Source organism: Globicephala melas, chromosome 1 (assembly GCF_963455315.2).
Source record: "Globicephala melas chromosome 1, mGloMel1.2, whole genome shotgun sequence".
NCBI classification, from domain to species: Eukaryota; Metazoa; Chordata; class Mammalia; order Artiodactyla; family Delphinidae; genus Globicephala; species Globicephala melas.
In genome coordinates this window covers 82,885,118-82,896,206 of record NC_083314.1, presented here as the reverse complement: position 1 = coordinate 82,896,206, position 11,089 = coordinate 82,885,118, and positions in this window count along the sequence as shown.

Genomic DNA, 11,089 nt, shown 5'->3' with positions numbered 1-11,089 from the left:
ATTAACAAACAGATCGAGACCAATGACAAAAACCAACCTCACGATTTCTCCTCTCATAAGAAAACCCAAATATCCAAGAAAGAGACAAAGTCTGGGAGCTCTGGGATTGGGACCTGCCTTCTCCCCGAGGACCTGAATGCTTCTAGGCAGCCTGACCCACCCCAAAATGGATGAAGCAGTTTAAGTCTGTATCACACTTCACGTGTGTTCTTGCTTTTTCTCCTGCAGAAATTTCAGTGTGTTTAATTCCAAGGTGCTAGCCTGGATCCTGCCGGGATGGACTGTAATATATGATATATACACTTATTACCTTATTAAAATCCAAAAGAAATCTGAATTCCAAAAGACATCTAGCCCCAAGGGTTTTGGATAAAAGACTGTGGACTTTTAGCAGCAGAATTATGAGCCAGGTATTACTCTAAATACTTTATATAATAATGCTCAATCCACACTCAAAAGTAGGTACGCTTCTTAGCCCAGTCTGACATACGAGCGAATGGAGGCACAGAGAGGTCTATAACCTGCTCAAGGTCATCCAGCGAGTTAGTGGCTCAGTTCCAGTAATAAAAAAGCTTTTTGACTTCAAAGATTTTACATGAAGATGGCAAACGCACATGCCTGCAGGAGCCAGGCGCCATGTATAAGTGAGGCAGCCTAAGCTAAGAGGCTTTAGGGAGTGGCGGGGAGTGTGGTGTGCTGGAGAGCACATACTTTGCGTCAGGGAGATGGCAGCTGCAGAGTCCCTGCTGACTCATGTGGGAATATACCCCAAGTTACCAGATCTTCTGACTCTTGGAGGAAAGCAAAGCTTCCTAATTTTTATGTGAAATTTTTGATTTCTAAATACTGTCAACTAATTCTAAATTCTAAAAAGTGTGAAAACCAGCTCCAGGAATGGGATGGTGTGGGCTAGCACTCAGATTGCATGTGTAATAGTTTACTTCTTAAAAAATGGGTGGCAAGTTATCTGAGGCAATCTGTTCATTCTTGGTGATAGGTCCCAAGTACACATGATATTATAGTCTGTACTTTTCTGTATATTTGGTATAGGCTATAATTTTTTTAAGACATTGATTTTGATTTAAAAAAAGGAGTTCAAACTAACAAAACACATCTGCAGGCTGGACTGACACCTAAGGCTTCCAGTTTTCCTTCTCTGTTCCCAGTCTAGTGGGAGCAATAAAATATAAGGCATGGTAAGTTCTGTACACAGTAAAATGTACCAAGTGCGCTTAGAAAGGTGAAGTGCTTCTGGAGGGTCCCATCTGGGTAGGGGACTCAACAGAGCCCTTGCACTGGGGCTGGGTATTGACAGATGGGTAGGATTTCAATGGGCAGATATGTGAGGAAATATATTCCAGGCAGAGGCGATGGAGTCGGGAAAGACACAGAGGTGGGAAAGGGGAGTCATTCCAGGCAGCTATGAGACCACTATGGACAGACCAGGGAACACAGGTGCAGGAGAGAATGGAAGATACACCTGGAAAAACATGATGGGAAAAGACCAGGGTCACCTTGGGTCATCTCTGGGAGACACTCTGCCTTCTGCCTTCTTCCCCCTTCCAAAGACCATTTGACATTTAACTACGTCACATGTAACATGCCTCACCTTCTCTGGAAAATTAGACTCTTTAAGAATAAGGAGGATGTCTCCGTGTCCCCTGCCCCCAGCGACAAATATTGGTAGTCAGGCTACAGAACTTGGAGGTTATTCACTATGCAATGGGAAACCATTGAAGATTCTCATTTGGCTGTCCCTGGGAGGTTACTTTGGCAGCAATGTGCAGGATGGATTGGAAGAGATTAAGAGGATTCCTCAAGGATCTAGGCAAGAAATAAAGGCTTGATTTATGTAGTGTTAACGAAGAGGACACGGGGCAGCTGACGCCAGCCTGAGGCAGAATGGACACTACTTCAGGCAATGCCTGAGTGTGACCACAGCACTCCACATACCCCATGGACCCACCTTCTGAAGCCAGAAACCTGGATGTCCTTCCCCTACTCTCTCTATCATCCAGTCCTATCAATTTCACCTCCAAAACGCCTCCCGAATGTGTCCTCTCCTTCCCTGGTAACACAGCCTGGTTGAGGTCCTCATCACCTCTCGCCTTGCCTCCCTGCCTCAGAGGGTCACCCATGAAATTCATTCTCAGCAGTGTTGCCAGAGTTGTCCATCCAACATAAAATCTGACCATGTCACTCTCTTCCATAAAACCATTCAGTGGAGCCCCAGGACACTTAGGATAACCCTGAGTGTCTTAGGACAACATGTAAAGCTTCTCAACAGACTGGCTGTTGCCAAGGGGGAAGGGAGAGAGGGAGGGAGGGAGTGGGAAGCTGGGGTTAGCAGATGTAAGCTTTTATATAGAGAAGGGATAAACAACAAGGTCCTACTGTATAGCACAGAGAACTAGATTCAATATCCCATCATAAACCATAACAGAAAAGAATATTTAAAAAATGAATGTAATACATATATATATGTTTGTGTATAACTGAATCACTTTGCTGTACAGCAGTGATTAACACAACATTGTAAATCAACTATACTTCAGTTTCAAAATAAAAGCTTCCCAAGATCTAGCCCCTGCCTACCTCACCAGACTAGATTCCCACCAATCCCTGCCCTATTTCCAGACTCTCCAACTTTAGGCTCCAATAATAGGCCAATAATGCTGGGAACTGCTGGCATATATCACGCTCTTACGTGCTCCCGCGCCAATGCATGGTGTTCCTTCTGCTTCGAGATTGCCCACCTCTCCTGCCACCACATCCTTCTCAACTCCTTATTCATCCTCCAGAGCTCCCCACTTTCTCACCTCTGCACCGTGTGTCTATCTAATCGCTATGCATATATTCTGCCCCCCTGGTTACACGGTTATGTCCTTGAGGGCAAGAACTCACCATTTCATCTCTATGTGTCCCCAGTGCCTAGTCCTGTGCCTGACACAAAGGGGTCACACGATGGACAGACGGATGGGGGTGGTGAATAGACAGACAGACAAAGCACAAACAGCTGAATTGCTGAGATGGGGAACGAAGGGAATCAGGGAGGCAGAAGGAATGACAAAGCGAGAAAGAATTCAGAGATAATGTCAAGGCATCGATGAAGCTGAAGAAGCTGGATCTTCACTATGAGAATCAGGAAAAAGAGGAGCAATGACCCTGGAGGTTAGGGCTAGAAAGATGACTTCATCTGCACTACATGAAGAGTGAGTGAGTGATGAGTGTGTGCGCAAAGAGACAATGAGAGGGAAAAGGCTTTTATGAAGACAAAACCTAGCTGCTAAGATGTCAAGTTTCTGGAAATTAGATACACAACCTAAAACAATGTCGTGCCCAAAGAGTTTTTATACTACAAAAATAAGGAAATCCTATTTTTAAAAACTGAATTCAGAAGAAAATCTCCCACTCCCTTAAGTGACTCAGGGTGAGGACAACGCAATCCCTCTGGCTATAAGCAAGTGCTTCTTAGCGCATCAAGCGTCTCCGGGGGAAATTCGTGGGGAGTGCTTTTCCTTTGCCATGGCCCAAGATCCCAGGGGTCTTGAGCAGGGAATGGACTCAGTGCTTCAAGGCATGAAACGGGCTCATTACGACAGAGTGGAGTGGAGGAAGGGAGGACCAACAAAAAGTGGATTGGCCACTCTGTCCCCAAGGGCATGAAGCCAAGCACGGGGCCCCGGCTCACTGCACTGGCCCCAGGCCTGTGAAGCTGCCCTGCTCACAATTACTCCGGTGACTTCACACTCTGGCTGGTGGGAGGAGGAACCTAGATCCTGGCCCCTGAACAGGCTCTTCCTACCTTAATGACCAGGGTCCATGCTAGGAGGGCCAGCAGCCCACCTCGTGGCCAACCCCTGCCACCAGCACCTATTTTGGAAGAAGAGCTGACTTCACTGGTACATGTTCTTCTGTTTCTTATGGAAAGACTGCGTATGGGGAGCTTCAGGTTTCTAGAACAGACTGGTGACTGTTCCAGAGTTTGCAGCTGACCCCAGGGGGATTGCGTTACAGCTTCCAGCACATCTCTACCCGTCGCTGGACCGCATTCCACCAGAGCCGCCCCTGCCTGCAGCACATTCACAGTCCCCTGGCAGCCTTCCCTCCTCAGCTCTTCATGCTTCAGGCTGCACCTCCGCAGGAAGTCTCCCACCTTCCGGGGAGTGGGGGAGTGACCCTCCGATAGGCACCCGTCACTGTCCAGCATGGCTGCTTATTAACTTGTCTCCCCGCCTAGACTGTGGACTCTGGGAGGGCACCACGGGGACCCTGCACTGACACCTGTGCACACCTGGCCCCAAGCAAACACTCAGCCGATAGTTATGGAAGGAAGGGAGGGAGGGAAGGAAGGATGGAAGGAAGGAAGGAAGGATGGATGGAAGGAAGGAAGGATGGATGGAAGGAAGGAAGGAAGGAAGGAAGGATGGAAGGAAAGAAGGAAGGAAGGAAGGAAGGATGGGAGGGAGGGAGGAAGGAAGGAAGGAAGGAAGGAAGGAAGGAAGGAAGGAAGGAAGGAAGGAAGGAAGGAAGACGATGTTCTTAAAGGAAGGGACTCGGACTAGAATAACAGGATTTTAGGGAATGGAGTGAAGGTGGTCCAAGTATGAGTGTCCCCTAAGCAAGACAAACTTGGACTGCATACCCACCTGTAATGGTGACCTAATATTTGCTGCCCTGAGCTTGGCCTGGGAACGCAGAGCTGAGCAGGGGGTAGGGAGAAGCACAGCCTCCTGGTGGTAGAGAGGGCACAGAGCCAGGAGGCTGCCCTACCAACATGTTTGTTAAGGAAAAACAGTGGGGTGGGGGATGAGAGAGAGCATTTGGAAAGAGGGCAGAGGGCAGGCTTAACCAGTACACCAGCTGCCTGAACTTTCCATGGTGCCCATACAGCGCCGACACTCCCTCCTCAGCTTGTGGAATGGGGGTCCTGCGTGAATAAAGACAGGCAGGGGCTTCATGGTACAGGAACAAAAGTACTCGGGTGAGGGGGGCCTGAGGAAGGGGGAAGAGGAGGGCAAAGGGAAGAAAGGATTCTTATTTGAGAAGCAGACCATTTCCACAAACAAGAGTGAAAACTCTGGGTTCTCTTTCCATTTTGCCATGAAAGTTAGGCAAATCCTTTTACTTTCCTGGGTCCGTTTCCTTACCTGCAAAATGAAGGTTGTGGCCCATTTCTAAGGTTCATCGCAATGATACTGGGCAGCTGTAAGTTGGCTGCGTGTCCCCCGGTACCCCGTACTTCTGCAGCTAACCTTCACCATAACACAGTCCTCCCCTTGAGTATTTGTTTGTTTGTGCAAAGCCAAGGCTGAGAACGTGGCTTCCCAGCCCTTCCCCAGCTCTCTTGGCACCTGGCACCTCATCTGTAAAGGGACATAATACCCTTCTAAATGCGGAGGTCCAAGGCTGGGGGCTGAGCAAGGTCCCACCCTCCACTGACATCCCATGAGCTGAGCTGCAGAACCTACTGCTGATTTAGATGCGTTCTCATGGCATTCTTACATGGAGCTATGGATGTGCCCCAAGCAGGTGTGAAGCTCTTGGATAATTAGGAGACACTAGAGTAGGGAGAATCAATAGAGGTAGTGTCTCCTGAAGGGGAAACAGAGACCCAGAAAAATCCAAGCCTTGTTCCAGACCGCAGCCAGTGAACACCAGAATGCCTTGCCCTCTCCCCAGCACCGCACGCCCTCCAAGGGATAGCAGGACTGGTTCCTCCTTTCTCCCTCTGTCCCTGGATAAGGGACGGCCATGGCCTCCCATCCCCTCATCCCCCTGCCTCAGGAGCTGGAAATACAAGAGAACACAGACATGCAAGCAGCTGCCTCTCTCCTCCTTCTCGGCTCCCAGGAGCTATGATACAAGCCCCTAAACCTTCCAAGAACCTTCATGTGTGTTATTTTGTAAGGTCTTCTCTCCATACCTCACACCGGCATCTTGCCACTGGACAGACAAGGCCAAGATCAAGTCCACCTGTAGTGCCCAGCCCAGGCTGCAGCAAAGCTGGACAGTGGCTCCCTCAGCCCAGAGGCTTTGTGGCCATGAGGTGAGGTCCATGACCTCTACTATGTCCATTAGCGTCGACCCAGGGAGCAGTAGAGCTACCTCAGCCCAAGCCTTGAGGTGGTCCTTGTCTATCAAAGTCCTACTTTTTCAGACACCTCCTGACAGACCTGACAAAAGAAACATGTAGCCAGATCGCTTAGCAGCCCCTTCCTTCATTAGCCTCTCCAAGGTCACACACTGCGCTGTTTCCCCACCCTCAAAGACAGATCAAGGGGACACTACCTGATTTGCAGCAGTGGTGTCCCCAACTTACAGTCACACAAGCCCTCCGCAGAGAATCTACTCCATCCTGAGCCTTTGCTGGGAGTACCATCTTGCCTAGGCATAACATTTGAAGTCTTGATATGAAGAAGTTCCTCCTCCCCAACCCAACCAGAGGCCAAATGCCCAAAGTTATACTTACAGTTTGCAAAATTATCACCACAAAGAAACTGGGTTTGATGTTAGGCAGGGGACAAAATCAGTCTTCCCTTCACCCTTGTAGAGTATTAGAACATGGAAGCTTCTCCCTCTCATACCTGTATCCCCAGCGTCAAGCACTACCTGGCACGTGCGCACTCAGCACGCTACGGAGTGAACTTCTCAGGGTCTCCACTCTTAATACGCCACAGCTTTGGGGCACGAGGGAGACCCACCGCCCATACACCAGGAATGTGTGTACGGATCTTATGGGAACATCTCTGCAGAACTACTCCAGCCCTCATAGCTCAGGAAAAGCATCCCAAAGGAGTATCTTCTGTGAATAAATGTTTGCACTGAATTTCTTCTATTGAATCCCTAAGTCTCCAGCAACTGTTGGGGCCTGGACCTTTTCAGTCCTTTCACTCAGGATGAAATCCCTCCAAATATATATGTGAGAATGCCAGCTTGAGCACTGCACACACGCTGATACCTTTTTTCAACCTTCTTAAGCACAGGACAACTTGGTACATGGAACACCTTGCCATCTACCTCTTTGGTTTCCAAAGCTGAGCATCCTGGCTGCTGTGACGAGGTAGGTCACCTCATCACAAATGGATGCAGAGGGCTGTGAACAGTGTGACCTGGATCCCATCAGGGCAGTTGGAAATTGAAAACCATTGGAATGTGTTTTGGGTTAGCAGAGGTGACCTTGAAACGGGGGCATGCAGCAGGGACTGCTTCGCTCTGGCTGGAAAAGACAAGAGCACGACGCTAGTCTGTTCAAGCTGGGACCTCCTCCCCTTTCCCTCCAGCAGCAAAATTTAGGAAACAATTCGACTGCCAAGCGCAGCTGAGAAAAAGAGAAATGAATGGAATTTTGCTTTGTTAAGTGAGTCGAGACAGGGAATGAAGGTCAGAAAGAAAGGAAGGCAGGCAGTCTGTGGTTGGCAAATACAGAGAAGGGCCAGTGGCAGCCTGCGATGCCCCTGGGGCATTATCTGATGAACAGCAAAGACAGACACTTTTCCTGGCCCTTACTTATTCTCTTTAACTATGTGGGGAAGGCCTGTGTGAAACGGAGGCCTACCAAGGGTAGACAGGCAGCAGAGCCTGCTGCATCTGACAATACCCTTTGCATCTGACAGATATCCTCTGACAGAGGCAGAGAAAAGGATTTGCGGCTTAGGAGTTTCACCTACCGTAATCCCCAAGAAAGAAAGGAGGTGCTTAATTCATCCTACAGACCTCTCAACCCTGGTTGAGATTCCCATTAAAATCACCTGGGAAGACTTTATAAAATCACGGGTACTTGGATATCACCCCAGACCAATTAATCAATGTCTTGAACAGTGTTCTGGGGTGGGGTTGGGGGGGTTTGTTTTTAAAGCTCTCCAGGTAATTCTACTGTGCAGTTAATGTTAAATTAAGAAAATCGCTGTCTGAAACTAACCAAGCCTGGAGAATTCCAAGTTGACCAGATACACCTTCTCTATCTGCAACGTGGACAGGGGCTGCTCTAATTGGAAGTTGAGGTTGAGCATCCCCTCACCGTGCAGCACCAAAGGCCAGGTTTACTGCTGTGTCCCCACAGGACACTGAATGAGTACTTCAAATGCTTGGTTTAATGTAGGTTCCCAGAGACTAGGAGTTAGACTAGGAGCCAGAACAGTCAGGCTCGGGGAGGAATGCTGCAGTCACAGAACTGACTGCCTTCTTCCAGGACCAGAACCCAGCATCCGTTGGCCCTGCTAGGCAGGGAAAGGGCTGTGGACATTCACTCAAGGAGGCAGCTGTGCTCATTAAAAGAAATTAAGGTGTTTTTATTATCATGCTTCCTCTTTTTTGTTTCTTGTGAACCACTTCCTTACAAACTGCTGTCTCATTGTCTCCATGGGCAGAGACTAGCTAGAAATTTTTTTTTTTTTTTTTTTGCGGTACGTGGGCCTCTCACTGTTGTGGCCTCTCCCGTTGTGGAGCACAGGCTCCGGACACGCAGGCTCAGCAGCCATGGCTCACGGGCCCAGCCGCTCCGCGGCATGTGGGATCTTCCCAGACCAGGGCACGAACCCGTGTCCCCTGCATCGGCAGGCAGACTCTCAACCACTGCGCCACCAGGGAAGCCCTAGAAAATATTTTGAGCAAAAGGTCAGTCTAGCTGATAAGTTCCGTTCAGTATTATCTATAGTCATTAAGCTGCATTTCCGAGAACTGGGGGAGAGAAAATACTTTGTTATGTGATTCAGGAATACATGTTTTATAGATCAGAGATGGGACCTGAGGCTGCCTGCCTTCTCCGTGACTATCTTCCCCCTGCCTACTGCCAAAATTCCCCACAGATTGCTTCTTACAAGGAATGAAGACAGGTCTTTGGAAATGGGTACAACAGTATAACATTAACACATTCCCAACATCCCAAAGCCACATTAGTGCAAAAGTGTTGCACTGAATTATGGGTTACAATGCACAGGCTATTTAGACATCAGCCAGTTCCAGGATGATCTAGGATCTGCTGGAACCTTCTAAATCAGGAGTCAGCAAACTTCTTCTGTAAAGATACAGATCATAAATATCTTCGAATTGTGGATCACGTAGCCTCTGTCACCACTACCCAGCCTTGCCATTTTAGTGCAAAAGCAGCCGCGGACACTATGTCAGGAAGGCTGTCTGGGTAGAACTGTATTCCAACAGAACTCTATCCATACAGAGGGACGGGCTGGATTTGGTAGTTTGCTCACTCCTGTTCTACCAGAGCATAGCTTCCGTAGATTGAATTGAGTGACATTTAATGGGTGACAAGTAAAAAGGAGAGACTGACATGGTAAAAGACCGATCTGGATTTAATGACAAATATTCCATACTGGTTGCTGAACACCACAATGCTGTCCAGGGAACCATCATTAAATAAAACCTGAAAATAAGGCAATTCTCACATACACAAGCACACACGCACACAAAACCTGTTACTTTTAGGATCATTAAATTATTCACCATTTTAACACACAGCTGTAAAATAACATTACAGTGAAGGAGAATGTGCACAAACTTCAGAAACACAGTTCAGATTGTCTACAAACACAGGTTCTTAATTTGTACTTTTTCACATATGTACAGCCTCTGGATCTTGAAGAGGCCACGTGGCTCAAGGGGTTAACTTCTCGTCTTCTCCTTCCAGCTCAGAGCTCAATATTTAATCAAGCCATTTAACCTATTTAAAACTGCTCTAGCTTCTTCTCAGTAAAGGGCAGCCTGCACTTGACCAAACTCCCCAGGAAATAAATGATACATTTGCCTCCACCAACATTGATGAGTTGGTGGAAGGAATCTTCAGAGTAACATTTTCAAGGGTGAACCAGTTACCAGGGTTTGCTTTAGAAATACTATTTTTCTAAAACTAGATACAAGAAACAACCTCCTGAATGCACTAAACCTCACTTAATGCAGCTAGGTTCCTTGAAGAATTATAAGAAAAATGGAATCACATTTTAGCTGCACCATGAGAGTGGGGTGTTTGGTGCCTGGACTGTTTTCTTCTGCTCAGGGATGTGGTCACAGAAGGGATAGTGAAGTAGTGGCTGGCTTTCTTATCTATGGTAACAGAAAGAACAGAGTGGGTCAGTGAAATCCAAAGAATTCCACCTCCGGTAAATTATTTTACATTAGCTTCAATCTCCTCTCCCCATTGAACCCATGCTCGAAAGTTGCTGCTACGGAACACACTAGATGCAGATGAGACTGTGCAATCGTACGAAAATGTCAGCAAAAGACCAAGTGACCCAGAATGTGGATCATAAACCCATGAATAATCAAAAGTTGGATGAGATTTCATAGGCACAGACTCAAGAGAACTTAAAACAGCTGGAAGAGGTAGATGTGCATAAAAAAACACAAAGTAATACGATTACCTACAAATTGGCTATATTATTTTCATGTGAGCCTCATACACTTGGTATTCAGACTACAAGAGTCAGAATAAATAACGGACGCTTGCTTTGCTCAGATTACTTTTGACTAAAATAAAAAGGAATTAGTATCTTCCAAAACTATCTATAGTTTGAAAATCTATTTGCATTTGTGAATAACAACAAACTGATTAAGAGGGCAAGATCAACAGGCATTATACAAGCCCAGAATTCTCAGGGGTTTTTTTTTTTAAGTGTTATGATGGCAAAAACATGCTTTCCTAGAGTCCCCAAAGAGGTTCTTTGCTAGAATACAACTGATCAAGTATAAATTACCAGCGTCCATAGAAAGCTTGCTAAAACCGTAAAAACAATCTTGTGGGTTTTTTTTTTTTTCCTTCAAGTGTGTCCAACAGTTTGTGAAGATGCTTCCATGAAAAGTATAGGTTAACAACTGCTAATAAAGGAAACAAAACTGCTTTCCACAACTCTACCTTCTAAAGGCTAACCTAAGGGAGGGATTTTTCAGCATAGGTAACTGAAGTCTATACAAGAGTCATCTAACTATAGCCCCTACTAGAAATGGAACATATCTAGGACACTCTAATTACATGACAAAGACCAGCTTTGTCAACAAGGACATCTTTGGCCCTTCTAGACTAGCCTTACGTGTTCCATCAAGCGTTAAGAATTTTCAGTGTCCTTATTATAGAAATCAC